The 18,749-nt window shown below is 38.1% G+C and overlaps 1 non-coding gene across 1 annotated transcript; it reads right to left on the bottom strand.

Moving 5' to 3' along the window:
- Nucleotides 1-13,815: 13,815 nt before the first annotated feature.
- LOC136373015 (U6 spliceosomal RNA) lies at nucleotides 13,816-13,924 on the bottom strand. Its single transcript, XR_010745570.1, has one exon. It is a non-coding gene; the product is annotated as a U6 spliceosomal RNA (small nuclear RNA).
- Between the last annotated feature and the right edge of the window lie 4,825 nt (nucleotides 13,925-18,749).

Genomic DNA, 18,749 nt, shown 5'->3' with positions numbered 1-18,749 from the left:
AATTTCCTACAGTATATTATCACTTCATTTTAGTTTCACTTATTTCCTCTGGCAGTAGAGCAGGCCAGGCAGAGTCACTTCCTCCCTAAAACTCAATCTGTGTGAATGCTGCAAAAACCTTGCAAATGAAATGCTTTATTAAAACACATACATATTCAGCCATTCACCTTCTCAAACATCTTTTTCCCCTAGGTGCTGCATACACTGAGGATGCTTGCTCTCCTCCAAGGTGGAAGCCCTTTTCTCTCTTAAAAGGTACCCCACCTGGCATACATGACTCTTTAAAGTGCAATATGGAATTCAAAAAGAGCCGAATTGAGGCCTTTTTTGTTCATTTCCAGGAACTTCTTTTTTTTTTTTTTTTTTTTTTTTTTTTTTTTTTTTTTTTTTTTTTTCCTCTGTGACTGCAGCCCATTTTGCTACACATGCTTTTCTGACAGATATCAGTGGAGGTTTTGACTTAGATTAGGTAACACAGATAAATGAAATAACTTGCTATAAAAGGTTATCTGCTCTCCCTGTTTTTCACACATTTTACTCTCTTGGTCTCCTTTTAAGTGCAAACTTTCTAAACCCTTTTAATATAAAAGGAAAAATCCCAGGAATAAGGCTTACTGAAGGTTTTTACACTCACCGTTCAGGTAACGTCTGCTCACAACAAATTTCTTCAACCTATTTTACACATTCCTAATTATGGGCTTTTAGGGATCAAATTAACTAGGTCGATTAATGAATCCCAGAACTGAGTTATAATGCATTCATATATGGGGGTAGTATCTGGGATTAATGAAGTGATTCTGTAATAAAAGTATCAGCAATTAGTATTTTATTTGGAGACTGAGGGCTGAGGCAAGATTTTGGAAAAGCCAAGTAGTTTTGCTGCTAGCTTCATGTTTTAAAATAGAGGTGTTTGCACATAAGACTTAATGATTCTCTCACAAAAGGTAAAAGGATGTGTCAGCTTTTCTCTGAATTTGCATAGATATGTATATTTGTACATGTCTCTGTGTGCTGTTCAACAGAAAATCCAAACCATTTAAATTATATTAGCTAATTGTTGTGCTTTTTTAAAAAGAATTAGGGTAATTTAAAAGAAATTTAAAGAGAACAGAGTAGTGTCCTTGTTGCTTCTCAGCCCATGAGCAAGCTGCATACATCAATGCCTGAATTATTTTCAGGTGATTTAGTTTACTCCTAGACTCAGATTGCAAAGCTGAAAGAGGTGTAGCAGTGGAGGCCTTTATGCAGCAGAAATGATCCATGGCCTCGTGGGGCACATTCGGCCATCTCAGTTCACAGGTCTGGTTTGGACACCTCCCTGAGCTATTTGACAGCAATCCATACTAGGCAGAGTGACCATTTCCTCTGCCTTTCCTCTGATGTATGGGCTGACTATGAAGGCTGATGTGAGGGCAACAACAGATTGGCAAATAATTTCTTGTGAATCTTCTACGATCTTCATACCCACCCAGGTCTGGACAGAAAAGTGTCAGCATCTTTGGCTTCCTGTAATATTTTTGGTGGCAAAGATGTAAACCTAGATAGTTTGGTAAACCAAACTCCCTCTTCTTGGAAATGGACTGGAAATGAGCATTTTGTCACTACATAGCAAGCTTCTTAATGACTGCAAATTTTTTCCTAGCATGGTATTTGGTTTTAAATGGTTTCTTTTGAGAGAGACTTCATATAAACAGCACTATCCGTTGTATTTATGAATTAAAAATTCTTTTTTTTTTTAAGAAAGGATAACTCTGAAAAAATTTTAAACAACAGTCATTTTTATGGATATTGTTCCTTGAAACTAGATTCATAGTGTTGTATGGTGAAATGAAAAATGTTGTCTCAGGTTTGGACTTGATCCATATGCCAAGAATACATATTAGTTTTATTTAGGTTGCTTAAACCTTTACTTTGGTGTTTCGTGACTGAATGTTTAACTATGCATTTTTCATAGTTTTCTCATTTTTTCCCCCTGAAATTCCCTAAGCTGCTTAGACAGGGGATGGAGGAAATGAATAAACATCACAAAACTGATTGCCTATAAAACACCACTGGATTACTGATTCACACGTACAATAATTGTTCTTTCAAAATAGCACATAAAATAGTAATCCTTTAGAATGCTCCGTCCCCATTCTACAGCTGATGAAAGATGCATGCTCACCAGTTGCAATGCTACAGAATTCCTAAGAGTGCATCTGAATTTAGACCTCGAATAGACATCCGGACTTTGGTGTTTTCATTTCCACATCCATACAGCTTTTGTGCAGTCGAGACCACTTTGCAAAGGTCAGTAAATATTGCTGGTTAGTCACGGATAGATCATTAGTTTTGCTCAGTGACTTGAGTTAGTTTTGCTAGCACAAAAATTCGAGGACAATGTTTTTTCAAAGTCAAAAATCGCATATGACAACACCAGATTTTATAGCTTGCTTTCTTTCTTTTATATCAGAAAGAACTTCTTTAATAGTTTCCAGACTACCAAATCATTCAACTTTCTCAGTCTTCTTGTTTCAGTGATTCTTTTTCACTTGCCTTGTAGTTAGAAGAGAAACAACTTAAAAGAGAAGGGACAGAAATGGAACCGGAAAAATTTAAAGACCATAGAGCAAAAAGGAAATGGACAACATTGGTGATAAGAAGGAAAACAATTCTTTCTCAGTTCCTTCCTACTTCTGAGGAAGGCAGCCTTCACTTCTGAAGGGCCAGCCAGTTATCTCTGCCATTGCATTCAGTGAGAATTTCAGCTGTTAATGAACAGGTGACATCACAAACCCTGTGAATGTTTTACCCTCAGCTTTGCTGACTCTCTTTACTTCATTTCTCATACTAGGATTTCTTCACCTACCCACACTGCTCACTTTGGCCAGAACATAATGGTTTCCTCAGACTGCTGAGCAAGGTGGCCAGGACAGCTGTTCATGCCTACCTCCTACAATTGCAATTTCTGTCACTGACAGACTTCACTGCCACACCACTCCTCAATTATTACTTCTGCATCCAGTTTTATTTTTTGACTGTAATTTTCTCTTTCTTAATGGCCAGTGTGATTTTTCCCAATTTGATACCGTGTTCAGCCTTCTCCAGACAGAAACTGGAAAATAACGACCAAAATTATCTAAAAAAAAGAAGGTGCAGCTCCAAAACAGATGACAATTGATCATGGACACATAATATCAACTTGATTTTTATTTCTAGTTAGAACACTCTAACTTCATGTAAGTATCATAACAGAGAAAATAAAAAATACATATAATTATTCAACATAGAGTAAATTATTAACATTTCCATTTTGTGAAAACTGTCTCCTTTTTTTTTATTTTGGTTTGGGTTGTTTTAGTTTTAATTTGGGCTTGGGGTATGGGGCTAGGTGTATATACAAAGTTTTCACTATTAAGAGTGCTTTTTAAGGAAATACCACAGATTGTTTTAAGGATAATTACATTTGCTAATTTCTACAATTTCTTTGTATTCGTAAGACTGTAGAAATTGACAGAAGTATAATTTCAGGTACAGTATAGAAAGGTGAGTGAGAACAGAAAATACTGACATTTTGGAATGATCCATTTAAGCCATGACATATAGGACATATAATTCTACACATGGCAAAGTCTATTGACATGAACTTCAAGGAAGATAAAGTTAAGATTTTCCATTTTATAATAGTTTCAAGGCTATTTCCTTTTAAAATTGCAGACTGCAACTCTGACAAAAAGTCATATGCAGAAGCCTGACTATAATGCAGCATTATGTCAGCAAGTTATAGTAATGTGATATAAGATTTGACCTAAATATCAGTCATAATCTTGCTTTCTGACAGATTAAATAAATCTAGAAAGTCCTTGACCCATCTACAAAATTCGAGGGTGCAGAGGAGGTGCATGGACACTGCAGGACAGTGACAAGAAGGCATTATTAATTAGTTCTGGGAAAAATAAAACTAGAGGGATGTGTGGTGTAAGATGAGGGAAAGCGTCGTATGGTTTAGGAAAGAGGCAGGCTGGACTAAGCTGGTGAAGAAGACTTTGACATGAGTGACCATGGAGTGAGTTGATGTAGGTCCTTGCCTTGCCTTGCCTTGCCTTGCCTTGCCTTGCCTTGCCTTGCCTTGCCTTGCCTTGCCTTGCCTTGCCTTGCCTTGCCTTGCCTTGCCTTGCCTTGCCTTGCCTTGCCTTGCCTTCCCTTCCCTTCCCTTCCCTTCCCTTCCCTTCCCTTCCCTTCCCTTCCCTTCCCTTCCCTTCCCTTCCCTTCCCTTCCCTTCCCTTCCCTTCCCTTCCCTTCCCTTCCCTTCCCTTCTTCCCACCCGCCTGCCTGCCAGCCTTTTTTCCTATTTTCATAAGAAATAATTACATTGTTTGGTTTTCTGGAAATTCTGAGCAAACCCCATGTCCTTCTTCCTGCAAGTTTACATTTATAGGATTTCAACATGTGAAATTTCCACACACATCTAAAGATCTTTAGACAATTCTGCAAACTTCAGGTCTGAGGATTCAGAACACGTGTACTAGTAAAAGCCACATAGGAAGTTCCTCACTGTTATGCTCAGCCAGGAAGAAAAAAAAGAAATAAAGCCAAAGTGCTTCCGCTTCACTACCCATAGTTCTCATGGTAAAGTTTTTTGCTGTAAAAGCCTCCAGATTAGTAGGTGTGTAAACAAGAAATGTGTCATTCTTGAGTTTGGACTAGGTGATTCTAGGGTTTCAGACGTGAATTATAATACTTAATGTTTATTCTCATTTAGGAATACAGAAGTAGCAAGAATTATGGAGTTCAGTCATTAAAATTGTTGGTTAAAGAATTTACTGCATCAGAATGCTGAAGTTCTAGCTTAAAACACAAAGTACCTTTGTTTTCTCTGTCACTAGAAATGTTCTAGTAGATTCCAGGTGAAATGCATTCTTAGTTAGTTTATTGCCATTGTGTGAACTTTCATCAAACCCAGTGTCCTTAAGAATCTACTACTTATTGATGTTTATTTGACCAGTGTTCACAGGTGTAAAGTACATCACAGTCTATATGTCAGTCTTATTTCTCTTGGCCATGTTCTTTCAGTCATCATGTATCTTGCTGGCATGATCTTTTAATATCTCTTCTTTGCTGTCGTTTAAGTTTTAATTCATAATTCTGAAACATGCATAGTGAGAAGTTTGAAAGTATTGCAAGACCTCATACAAGGCCCAGGGTTTTCTAGAAATAAACCTAATACAACCATAGTGGGAGTTTTCATTGTACTGGCAACTTATATAATTTTGCAATTAGCTAGTCCACTGGGGTTCTTTCACAACTTTTTCAGCTGACAAGCTCTCACCCTGGAGTAGAACTTTCTGTTATGAGCTGCTATCCTGTCACTCAAGAACATACAGATATTTTGTATTATATCCTGGTTATCCTCTATTGATAAAAGTACCAAGTTGAGAGGTATAAGCAGATTGGTATTTTGCTTTCTTGCTTTCTGAGTGAAAAGCAGACATTAGACTATTAATCACCATCTGTTTCAATACTGAATCTTGAAGAACTCTACCAGTAATTAATATCCAGTTCTTCTATCAATATTTGCCTGACAGTTTCATACTTGACATCACAGATTCTTCACTCCTTTCTTTGATTTTAAATTGCAAGCTTTATAGTTGGCACCATTTCCTGAAGTCTTGATATATGAAATCCAGTGCACTTCCTTTGTCTAGAAACTCTGTCTAGGATGATCTACATTTGACTAAATCCTTGTTGTTTTATGTCCTATTAAATTGCCTTTAAATATTTTTTCCTTCAAAATATGTCCTAAAGCAATCTACAGAGTTACAGTCTTACAGAGAGATGCTTAATTATTTTCTCCTCTTTTACTGTAGGCAGAGTATTTGGTGTTTGATTTGAAAGGTGTGTTTTCATAAATCCTGCAAGGAAGACCCCCTAATCCCTCTGACTTGAGTGCATTAAAACTCATGACTTCTGTTTCCACCACAGTTGAGATAACAAGGGTGTGTAAATGAAAGCTGCCATGAAACATTCTGGTTTTTACTCACAAATCAACATAATTGTCCTTTTTGAAACCTGAGGCAAAATTTGTTTCATTTTTGGTCACACCTAGATTATCTTTAATCTCTTTTTTACCTTGACTCCAAAGCCACCCAACCTCTTCCCTTGTGTATTTTAGTCTCAATTTATATGGTTCAAAAAGTAAATAGCATATGGTTCACTATCTTCTTCCAGGCCAAACACAGAAACTCTTTTGGCAGTCTAAAGTAACATCTTTCATTTGTGGATTACTGAAGAGTTCTGTCAAATTTTTCTCTAATTTAAAGTAAAATGTTCTGTAAGATTCAATACTTTTGACTTTGAAATTCTAGGTTTCTTCTATAGTCAGATCCCTCGGGATTCTAGCTCTAATGGGCTTTATTAAACATTTCCATTAGTTCATCAAAGATTGTCCTTTTGAATTGTAAATGTTTGGTGGACTATCGGATTTTTTTAATCACTTTATCTTAAATGGAATCAGTTTCTATTTGCTTGATTTACATTCATTTTCTGTTTTCAAAACCATAACCCATACAATGAATTTAATAAAAAGTATTTAATCTAGGCACTGGTTCTATATTATTTTCTCATTTTAGATTTATTTTGCTACCCTTCCACAAAATGGTCCTGACCCAAAAAAGTTATTACATTACTACACCCTTTTATTTCTTTAGTTTCCACACTGTTAGGCTTCCAACTTTCTTTTTTCTTTCTTCTTGTCTTAAGTCTCTGAGTCTCCTTCAATATCTATGTTCCATTTGGAATTGCTGTTCTCCGATATCTTTACCCTTATGAAACTTGATTTCATTTCTAATGGGTGTAGCTCAAAATCCTCCCTCTCTGAAGAACACAAAATGATTTAGAAGCATTTGTTAATCTCATAACATACCAATGAAATAACTAATAGTAATGGTGGAAGGCACGAGTGCAGTGCATGTTGAGAAGGCAGAGTGTAGAAACACCAAAATTCCTCGAACAAGTCCATCCTTGCTCTAGATGGATTCTTTTAATGCACATATCACCATAATATCTCAACATCTTCACTGGTGTTGTAAGCACCATGACTAGCATTTAGCATTTGCATTTTGTTTTCTCTTGCTGTTATCTTTCCTTTCAGTGCTAAAGCATTTTGGTTCTAATTTTTGGCTTTTTCATGCCTCTCTTTTTTCTATTTGTTGTGCTGAATGGGGCATAAAGAATGCCATCTGCCACTTGTGCAAAGGAGAAAAGGTTTCAGTAACTGTGTGAGGCCAGTTACAGGGTCCATTTAGCTTAGACTACTTAGACCACTGTCCTTCAAAAAAGGTTTCTTACTTTGATTTTGACCCTAATAAAAGTATTGCAGCACAGAAACTCATCTGCTATTGAGGATGCTATCCTAACTATTATTGGCATGTAAAACTCAGAGATTAATTCCTTGATGTGTCTCTCCTGCAACACTCCTAGGATCTCGTTAGCCTGCAGAATAAAAGAAAATCTTATGAGCTGAAGCTGTATTTTTCCCAATGAGCATTGGCATTACCCCAGAGTTCCTCATATTCACTTCTTGTGAAAATTGCCCCTAACTTTACACCATACTTTACACCAAAAGTATATTAGGGTCTCAGCCATTTCAATGCAGGATTGACTGGAAGGAAGGCTATCAATAATGACGTCAATGTGCCACACATCAAATTCCTGTGGCACCTTTAGAAAAACAACTATTCTGAGTTAGCCAGTGGCCCATGAGACTCTGTTGTGTTCTATCATTTGGTGGCTGGTTAGGTGCAGATCAAATCGATTTGGTTTGTTGTTATAAGGTAGGCAGAAGGGATGAGAGAATGCAGGACCGAAATTATGGTAGATAGTCTGAGACATTTAGGAGTTATCATTCAATGTTGGTTTCTTTCATCTGGCATCTGAGGCTGTACAGCTGTACACAGGACTTGCCTTACCCAATGGCCACAGGCAACCACTGCCAGCTTTGCCAAGAGACTCCTAAGACTTCTACTGATGCTTTTGGTAAAGAGAAAACCAGAGTCAAAGCTGGCTTGTTTTCAGAGACATGATGGCATGATGAAGGCATTTGGGCACCTCAATTCATAAGCAGAGATTATTATACTGACTCTCTAAGAGTCAGAGAGCTGTTAGACTTATGGACTTACAATGGACTACCATTGTGTGAATAAGCAGATTAATTTATAACTGCAGAATCTCTCTCTGCCATTCTATGAGGCCTTAAAATTACCATTGTCTTGATGTTTAGTATGGTTCAGTATCACTGTGAAAACATTGCAGCAGTTGTAAGCACTGTCACCATTATTACTCTGTTTTCTTCTCTACCATGGACCTTCTTTTTGATCCAAATTTACAGGACAGAATTTGGAGGATTTATACCTTCCTCCTTCTCTCCTGATTTCAGGGTTTCTTAGTGTAGTGAAATAAATGAGCTACTTCCCTATTTTTTCTCACCAATTTATAAAAAGTATGATGATGTACCCAAACAGCTTTTGTTTGCTTTTTCTTGCTTTGCATGTAAGCAGAGCACCATGAAGAACCCTCTGTGATTAGAGAGAGGAGTTGAAGAGCTCCAAGGGGGGCAAAGTAATAGAGAAAAACCTTTAAGGGCAGGAAGAAACGTCTCATAATAACCTTCCTGTAGATAAAAAAGTCAAAGGCTGAGATGTGTTAATTTGAAATGAATTTGGAGTTCTTGTGTACATTTGAAAAGTGGCAACTCCAAGTGTGCTTTCAAGGTGAAATTTCAAAGAACACCTGCCTGAGTTAGGGGCAGAAACCTAACTGGAATCTAAGTATTTAAAAAAACCTCATGCCAGAATCACTAGAGAATAAAAATATGCTGTAGACTTGAAGAGTAGTATCTAAAATATGGCCATTTTCATGGCCATAGTCCACATCTGCAAATAATTATGGGTGCAAATGTGGATGTGTCAACATCTACATACATTAATGTACCTGTTAATCTGATCGTTAAATGTATGTTTGTTATCAAATAGCATACTCTGCAAAACTGTTCCCAGCTATTTGTCCATGTAAAAATAGTCCATGTAAAAAGGGAAGCTATGTAGGCATTAACCCTTAGAATTCAAATTATGATCGTTTTATCATGCACAAATGGAAATTACACTAATATCAAAGATAAATATACATATTTGAGGGAGACATTAATATCTTCCCTCATTTTTATTTTATTGAGAACTGTATTTTCCACCTATGTTGTTCATCAATTCTCTTTTGTATAGCAATAAACAAGTGAGTTACATGAACTTGCATGAGCAGAATTGTCAGTAATTAGTTTTTAAACACTTTCCAGTTCAGGAGGCTAGGCACTAATCTTCCTGATTATTTAAAATTGCCCTTTAAATACTCCTTTACACGTTAAAGTGAAATTTAGACCTAAAAGCATAATTGCAAACCCCTGTACACAAAACTTTACCCAAAGAAAATGTCAGACTTGTAGATCTATGGCTCGCTCGAAGAAGAGGGAATAATTTTTTTTTCTCTTTCTTTCAAAGACATATACTGATTAGTTAACTATCCTGAGATCTGACATTTTCCTGAGTAGATTGCCATCATAATTGTTGATTTATAATAAGAAAAAATACAGTTTCACTGAACTGACTTTCTAATAAAGTTATTTTGCTGTGTTGGACCAAAACCACGCTAATTATGAGGTACTTGCTTCCACCTAGCTTTGTAGCTTTTAAGGTAGAGTAATTTCAGATGTCTGGTATGCACATGAAGTTTTTCTTCCTGGAAAACTTCAGCCATCTTTGGGACTATGATTAACAGGTTATATTGTTATGCTGATTATTAAAGTGTAAACTACCAGCTACTTTGTTACGTTTTTGCACATTCAAAGTCTGTCTCAAGAACCAGCAGGTTGAGAAAAGCTCACCCTCAGTGCTGAAGAGGTGCTTAATGATATCCTTCTGAAAGTCTTATCAAACTAGTTGTAAACATCTGAAAAGTCACCTTTAGCTTGTGCTAAAAAATTTGTCACAGCCTGGAAGTAATCTCTTTCTAATAACCCTTCTACTTCCAGAGAGCTCCTTAGAGATCTTGTAATCTGCAGCCAAGAGGACTTCTCTGGTAGGTTTCCCCTGCTGAAATCTGCCGTGGCTCCTGCGAATCAAATATCACAAAAACAAACTATACTGCCTGCCTTTTGCCATCTCAAGGAGTTCAGTATTGCCCATTTATACTTTGGCATTTCTGGCTTTTGCTTTATTTATATGGACACACATAACCCTCCAAGGCACTACATTTGAAGGCAAGACATTAAAAGAATATTAGCCTGCATTCTTGCCTCCACTAGCCCTTTGTGTAAGCAAAGATCCAAGCTCTAATTACCTGTTCAATAATCTTTCCTCCATCAGCGCCCTTAGCTCACTCACAACAAGGCCTGAGCCTGGACTCAGTCAGGATGGTATATTGAATGGAACTGTGTTGTAAACAATGGTTTATAGACCTCTTCCCCTATTTGTTGCAGAAGTTCAAGGTGTGTGATCAAAACAAAAACACTGTGGGATTAAAAACAAAACAATGGTCGCCCAAATAAAACCAAGACAGGTTCTACTGCAGTCTTTGACACCGTGGGCATGTTTGCTGTGGGTAAGTGTATACTGCAGAGATAGCTGAGCAGCTCAGGCACCAGGAACAATTCTGCAGCAGCACAAGGGAATTCATTCTTCAAAGTTACACTCAGAACTACTTGAAGGTTCTACAGCTGGACTGGTTCTTGCAGCTGGGCTAGCTTGGGTGGACAAGAATTTGCAATGTAGAAAATACACAGAGCTTTTTTGTCTTGCTTGCTTGCATACATTGTGTGCATTGCAAAGAGTGTCAGTCAGCAATTTTGCATTTCCTACTATCTAACTCACAGGATACTCCTGGGATACTCCTTTTGTTTGTGGAGCTGGAAGCAGAACTGATGTGAGCCATACCATGAACTGAACTGTTACAAATGATAAATGATCAGTCAGCAAGCTAAATGTATTACTTAATTAAACAAAGAATCTTTAATGATAATTTGTTATGCAAAAACAAGGTGTCAATGTGTCTTTCAATAGATGTCTCTCAATGCCATTATTACACTTCAAAGAAGAGCAAAAATCATATGCTACTTCAAATCTGTGGAATAATATTGAAGGAATACCATTAAAAATAAATAAAATAACCGAATATAGTAAGAAACTCAAATATGTAAGGAAGAAAAAATGGGACCCTGAACCCAAGATTAGGTAAAAAATCCATTGTTACCTATGTATAATAGAATCACAGAATGGTTTGTGTTGGAGGCAACATTAGGGATCATTTAATTCCAATCCTCCCACCATGTGCAGGGCCACATGCCGCTAGGCTGGGTTGCTCAGAGCCCCATGCTGGGGCTTGAACACTTCCAGGGATGGGGCATTCATAGCTTCTCTGGGTAACCTGGGTCTATCCTTGCAGAGATTTCCTCCTTATGTCCAATCTAAACCTACACTCTTTTAGTTTAAAGGCGTACATTCCCCCTTGTCACTACATGTCCTTGTCAAAAGTCCCTCTCCAGCTCTCCTGTTGTCCCTTTAGGTACTGGAAATCTGCTGCAAGGTCTCTCTAGAGCCTTCTCTTCTCCAAGCCAAGCAACCCCAAATCTCCCAACCCACCATCACAGGATGTGCTCCAGCCCTGTGATTGTCTTTGTGGCCTCCTCTGGACTTTCTCTAGCAAGTCTATGTCCTTTCTTTGTAGGAATCCCAGATCTGGAGGTACTCCAGGTGGGGTCTCACGAGAGCAGAGCAGAGGAATAAGAATGCATGAGACAAATGTTCTCTGCTGCCTACACTGAGTCTGCAGTAAGGCTACACAGCCAACTGCCATTTAAATGCTTCCTGAATAATTGGAACTTTATGATTTTGGAGTGGTTTGGTTGTTAGTTTTGTTGAATAGGTTTTTTTAATGCGGATACCTTTAAAGTTCAATGAACACCCTCTGCATGATGGAATGAGAAAGTAGCTGCACTCTGCTTCCTGTTTTTCTCTCAGAGATGATTTTCATTCAGATCCTTTCTTTTTTATTTTTCCCAGCCTGTAGTCAACTGAGGATTTTTGCCGAACTGCTCAGAAACCTTGCTGCTCTGCATACTGAAATCACGAAGCACTGTATATCTCTCTAGAAAGGAAAAGTAAATACCAGAGTGCTTTAACTGAGGTCATACTTTCTCCATGTCTAGACATCTTTGGTAATCTCTCCCTTTTATAATACTGCTATGCCTTCCATGTACTCAGCTCTGAGCTGTGAGCTTTTTTGCTCTTAGTTGCATAAAATATGCTGAATTTCCAGACAACTTTCAGTACAGCATCTCAGATTGTTAGGGCTGGTGTGTGATCTTTTATGAAATCAGATTTTTTTCCTCTGAGGAACTTTGCTCAGTAAACCAGTGGCAAATTTGGAATAAAAATATGACTGATGTGGTTCCTTAATGCCCAGCTTGTTAAGCAAATGCTGTTGAATCCAGTCCCCAGTAAACAAGCTAAACTTCTTGTTCCACTAGAAATATATTTTACTAAGAATCTTTGTGGATCGCTATTTATGCAAAAAATAATGTCACAAGTCATGGTTTTGAGCAGAATAAAGCAAACAGTTATTAAATTAAATCATATGCTGAATCAGTGTTTGCCCTTATAGTTCCACTTTTTAAATATTAATACTCTTTTCTAGCTCTTTGTACATAAATAATCTTTTAAGAGAGTAACAATGAAATATAGACAATCCACATCAAATAAATGCAAACTTTTGATGTAATTATCAAAGGTCTGTTGGATTTTGTCTAATTTTAATAAGTATTGGGTTCTAACCAACAAATTCAAGTCTCACATGGATTTTTTAAATCCAAATATTATGCCCCCTTGCACAAAGGATTTTGGCTTAATTTGGCCCATTATAAAGGTGCTGTTTATTAATAAAATTATGTAGAAGTTCAGATTTTGAAAATTAAAGTGCTGAGGATTTGCTTTAGCTTGGAGCAATTAACTAATTGATCTATGCACTAAATGAAACTCCAGTAAAGACTTTTGGGGTGGGTTTTTTCACTATTAGCTGTTAGGAGAAATGTTTAATGTTTAAAAAGAATATACTAACCTGAATTTTTTCCTGATATATTGAGTCATAAACTGAGTAGATCATAAAATCATAGGATCATTTAGGTTGGAAAAGACCTCCAAGATCATAAAGTAAATAATCATAATCATAATCATAATCAATAATAATAATAATCAAATAAATAATATGCCAGAATCAAAAAATATCCACCTTTGATTGATCACCACCTTGTCAATTACACCACAGCACTAAGTGACACATCAAGCCTTTCCTTGAGCACTCCAGCGATGGTGACACCACCACTTCCCTGGGACAGCCTTTTCAGTGAAGAAATTCTTCCTGATGTCCAGCCTGAACCTTCCCTGGTGCAGCTTGAGGCCACATCCTCTTGCCCTGTCAGTGGCTGCCTGGGAGAAGAGATTGGCCCCCACCTGGCTACAGCCTCCTTTCTGGGAGTTGCAGGGAGTGATAAGGTCTCCCCTGAGCCTCCTTTTCTCCAGGCTGAACACCCCCAGCTCCCTCAGCTGCTCATCATCAGACCTGTGCTCCAGACCCTTCACCAGCTCTGTTGCCCTTTCTGGTCTTGTTCCAACATCTTTATGTCTTTCTTGTAGTGAGTGGCCCAAAGCTGGACACAGGACTCAAGGTGTGGCCTCACCACTGCCCAGTACAGAGGGACAATCACTTTCCTAGTCCTGCTGGGCATATTGTTGGCTCAAAAACTTTTTGTCACCCTTCATGAATCTGCATGTCATCCTTGCCAAGGAGCCATGCTAATCTTCTCTATTGTTCCAGTTTCTGTGAATGTACTGCCAAAGTGAAATATGAGATACTATCTTTACTTTCAGTGTTGTGGGGAGCTTAAGCACAGATACACTGGCCATTGTAAATAGCTATAAAAAAAGGATTGCTGCATGCATATTTGCAACATGTTCCTATGTCCTTTTATTGGTTCCAGTCCTTTTTCTCTGGGAGACACCAAATACCATTTGAACAGGCAAAGAAACACGAAGCTAATCAGGCTGAGATTATGTCACCTACGAGACCATTTGAGTTTTGCTAAGAGATTAGAAATCAGTTCTATTTTTTCCCCCCGTAGACCTTTAACCAAAGAGGAAAGCCCACCCAGGAAGCAAGGGGTGATTCATGGATTCTGAAGCCAGAAAGGACCATGAGTACCATTTAATCTCTAGCCACAGGACCTGTATTATTTGTTTCCCCAGGAGGTTCTTAGAGAGGGGAAAGCTGATGGCCCAGTAGTGGCTGCCAGCCCTCTAGTGTCTTCCGGCTGCTGCAGGGTGAGGAGCTGAATGTGGCCATGGGAAAGGTCCTGGATGTGAGTAGCCATGGTCAGTACTCAGGATGGGTAATGGACTTCAGGGTTATTAAAAGAAGTGGGCCAGCACCAGGAGTCACATTTCAGGAGTGCCCACTTCTCCATCTCACTGCCTCCTCTCTAACTCCCTCTCCCCACAGCTGATCTAGCCCCTCAAATCTCCCTACAGGACACAAATAATCTCCTCATCTCTTTTCCTCTTCATTCACTTCTCCAGGGTTTACTGGGGCACCACCCTGACTCCCCATAAAAATTTTGCCTAATATCAAAGATTAAGTTTCTCCTCTGCATCTATTTTGGATGAGTTTTTCATGCTTCCAAAGCTGCATAGGCTCTTTCCCCTGGGGGCATGGGCTGGCAGCTCCACAACACAACGTGATTTTGGTCCCTGTTCACAGCATTTCAGCGTGTTCAGACTCCTGCTGAATTCAGGCCACCTATCCAGGAGATTCAGCACACTCTAACAGCTGACTCCTGATTGCTTTTCACAGCATCAGTATTTTGTCCTCTTCTAACTGTGCCCAGAATTCAGATTACTTTCAAATAAGGGTTCAAACGGCTTAGGACCAAGAGTCTTGCAGTGTCTTATTAGTAATGGCTCAGATAATTAATGCCTTTCCATTAATGCACACATTTTGAGTGCTATCATTCAAGTGGCTTTTAAATCATGTAATCTGTACTCTATTAATTACATATAATGCAGGATTTTAAAACACAATGTCATGTGTAGTATGTCAAATGCCTCAGTGAAATTTGATTAGACTGTAACAACACAGCTACCTTTGTCAACCAGGCCTATAATCTTATAAAAGAAAAACCTAAAGAAGATAATTTGACAAGAACTACTTTCTCTGAAAGTATGTTGAACGATATTGCTTTATTTTTGGCACATAATTCCCTGTTGATAGAGTGCTGACTTTGTCCAGCTTTCTATTTTTTTTTTCCTAAGATTAGAATCAGAATAACTGATATATCATTTCCTGGGCCATTTTCTTTAAATGCTGCAATTGCTTTGGCAAGTCAGCAGTTCCTTGGAATATCCTTTCTTTCTCAAGACTTGGTAAAGAAAATTAACTCTAGTGGTCCAGAGACCTTCTTGCCTAATTCTTTTAAACTTTTCAGGTAAAACCAAGGTTTTAAATATTTGATTTTAGCAGAAGATATGAACTATTCAGATGCACTAATTGTTAGGTTTAATTCCCTTTATTCTTTTATTCCATTTATTCATTTATTTAATTATTTATTTATTTTAAGAAATCTTCTGGCCAATATTGCATTCATTTATTTCTGAAAGGATGAAATGTAGGTATCAAGATCCCAGTGGGACCTCAAGGCAGATAAGTGGCTTAAACTCAGCTCTTGTTCCAACCTAAGGGTGGGAGTGCTGCTTCATCTCACGCTGAGCCCATGAGGTGGCTCTATGCCTTATCTTTGGTAAGCATACCAGGAGAGTCTGCAAGGAGTGGTTTATTGATAAGAATGATGAATTTACATCTATGCTGGTTCTTTATCAGCCCCCTAGAAATGTTTTTCTGTCTACCTTTTCCTCATCGTTACAATCTGTCATGGCACTCAGCAAAACAATGTACCAAGAGACTTCCCTTTTCCTTTCAAACAGTGCTGTAACTCCACACAGTTCGAGAAGCCTTGAGGCCTAACAAGAACTGTGGATCTTCCCACAGCAGGGTTTGGCTGTAGGATGATGCACCTGGAAAAGCACCGCCTGTGGTAAGAATCAAAGTATCCTGAATAGCTGTCTACCCTAAAAAATCCCACAGCTTTTCTTGTATCTCGTGGTTCACCAAGCATGACAACAGATGTGGGTGACTTGTTGCTTTGTAGTTTGTTTGTTTGTTTGTTTGTGTGTTTTCATCTGAGATTTTCACATTCTTGAAAGATGTTTTTGTTCTCCTGGTCTTTGAAAACTCTTAAAAGTGTGCAACCTTAGAGGTGAAAACCTAGAGGCAAACACAGAAGTTGAGATTTCCTTGTCTGCAAAATCTGTTACACAAACCTGGTGACTTTCAGAGTCTTACCATCCTCAGAAGAGTTCTAAACAATGAGTTCAGGATTATTTCAGACCACATATTTCCAGGATACTACAAGTAGGTGTCTGGAGAAAGCTGACAGTCTGCTGATTTTTTTTTCCATCATTAGCTCCAGTCAGAGATAAGGTACAATTCTGCACAGACCTATGGGGTGAACTAAGGTAATAAAAGTCAGAATAAGTGTACACAGATAATTAGTCACTACTTCTATGGAAAGATCTAACACATGGCCATAAATGTAATAACTTTATTTGGAGGGTTATGAAAATCAGCACTGAAACTATTATTTATAGGTAAACTGAAATGCCAGAATCAAAAAATATTTGCTTTGTTATTATTATTGAAATGGTGAACTGTTCAGTGTGTTTCATTCAGTCTTAAATGGACATGACTTAAAACTGACATTTGTTATTTTAATTTTCTTTTGTTTGTTTGTTTGTTTGTTTGTTTTAGCACACCTTGTTAGGAAGGACACTCAAGCAGTTCTTAATTACAGTAACATTTTCAATAAAACCTATCCATGGGTACCTAGATATCTATATATTTTTCTTCAGCACATACCACCCCTATAAAAACCCCCCCGCCAAAAAAAACCTAACTCACTTTTTAACAGCCATGTCAAAAAGTGAGTTAGTTGACCTACATAATGAGAACCAGTTAGAAAAAATGTAGCTTCATTTCCCTTTATCTCTGTTCTCTAAATTGCAGGGGGCAGTTATTTCTTTGTTAAATCATGTCTTTGTTCACAGTTCAAAAGTCAATATTCTGCTGTCAGATGCAACCTGCAACTGAGGGATAGGTAAGGAACTTAACTAGGAAGCTTTGTGAATAGGGAATTGAATTTGCATCTAATTCACTAAGCGCACATGTTTACATGACCTTTAAAAAAGGGAATTAGAGCAGTTTTATCATGAGCTCTAGGCAATCTAACATAGTGAGGTGATTGAATCAAGAAGCTCAGGTACTTCTTACATGAGAGCTGAACTGAAAGAAAATTATTTTAATTTAAATGCAATTTCATATCAAATTCATGGCTGTGTTAGCATTATGAAATAATTGTAATAGCACTGTAAATGAGTGTCCAGAAGCTTCTAGGGTAGCAACAAACACTTTAATTCTGTCAGTTCAGCTGGACCCCTTCTTGCTACCAAACAATGCAGGGAAGGTATTGTGGAGATTTGGTGTCAGAATGTGGCAAGTGATATTCAGGCAGATAGCTAATATTTACTGAGATGAAATGTATTACAACATTAAATTGTCAGAGAATACCAAAGCTTGGTTAAATTACATAGGGGATTTAACTTCTAGCCTCTTTTGATGCCAAACTTTCATTAGACTACAAGTATGCAAAGGATGATTTTGATTGTATGACCTGTCCTGTGCTTAAGAGCCAAGCATCTCTCATACTGTGCAAGCACTACATGCCTCTATGGGTTTTAGAGCACTGGGTTTTGAAATATGTAGAGAAAAGAGGTACTTTTGAAAACCAAGGAGGATATTGTAGTTCTTATTTACTCTCCAAATGCTCAACAGCCCACTTTTCAGGAGCATGTCAAAACTTTGCCTCTTCACCCTCATGAGTATCTAGGATATGTGTCTCAGTATACCTTACATTTCCATTGAGGATAATACACTGCTTACCAAGGGAAAAGGGAGGGTGAGAAAAAAGAATGTCTGCATAGTTTCTGCCAGTAAGTCATGGGCTTATTCTGTCTGTATTTTCAACTGATAAGGATTTTTGTGTGTGATGTGTGAGTCTGGACAAAGTGCTGCCGAACATACTTTAATAGACACTGTCCATTGTCTTTTTGGACAACCCACTGACCAACTGCTCCTCTTGTCTTCCATGGGTGTACAGGCTGAACTGCTTCCAAAAGGCAGCTGAGAGGGAATGCAGTGTGGGGGCTCTGTGGGGCAGGAGGCCATTGGATTACCTATGTTGTGCCTGTGATAAATGTAAAGTTAACAAGCAAATATTCCCAACCCAAATCCACTGAGATTTCACAAGATAATATGTGTAGAGTAGAAGAGCAATGCATGGTTTCTTATCTTTTTAATGGCTCAATAATACTAGTTATAAATGTTTAATGGCTGATTACATCTTCATCCTGCACAAGGCCCCAAACATGTGTCAATGCTCCTCTTGTTCCATAGGTTACCTGGTTTACTGAGCATTCCCTAATGCAAAGACAGCCCCAGCAAGGTGACCTCCCTCAGCCCTGCTACTAAGACTTTCCTAGCTGACCTTCTTCAGGTAGGCAGGCTTC

Source organism: Sylvia atricapilla, chromosome 1 (genome assembly GCF_009819655.1).
Source record: "Sylvia atricapilla isolate bSylAtr1 chromosome 1, bSylAtr1.pri, whole genome shotgun sequence".
NCBI lineage: Eukaryota > Metazoa > Chordata > Aves > Passeriformes > Sylviidae > Sylvia > Sylvia atricapilla.
This window is presented reverse-complemented; position numbering and strand designations above follow the sequence as displayed.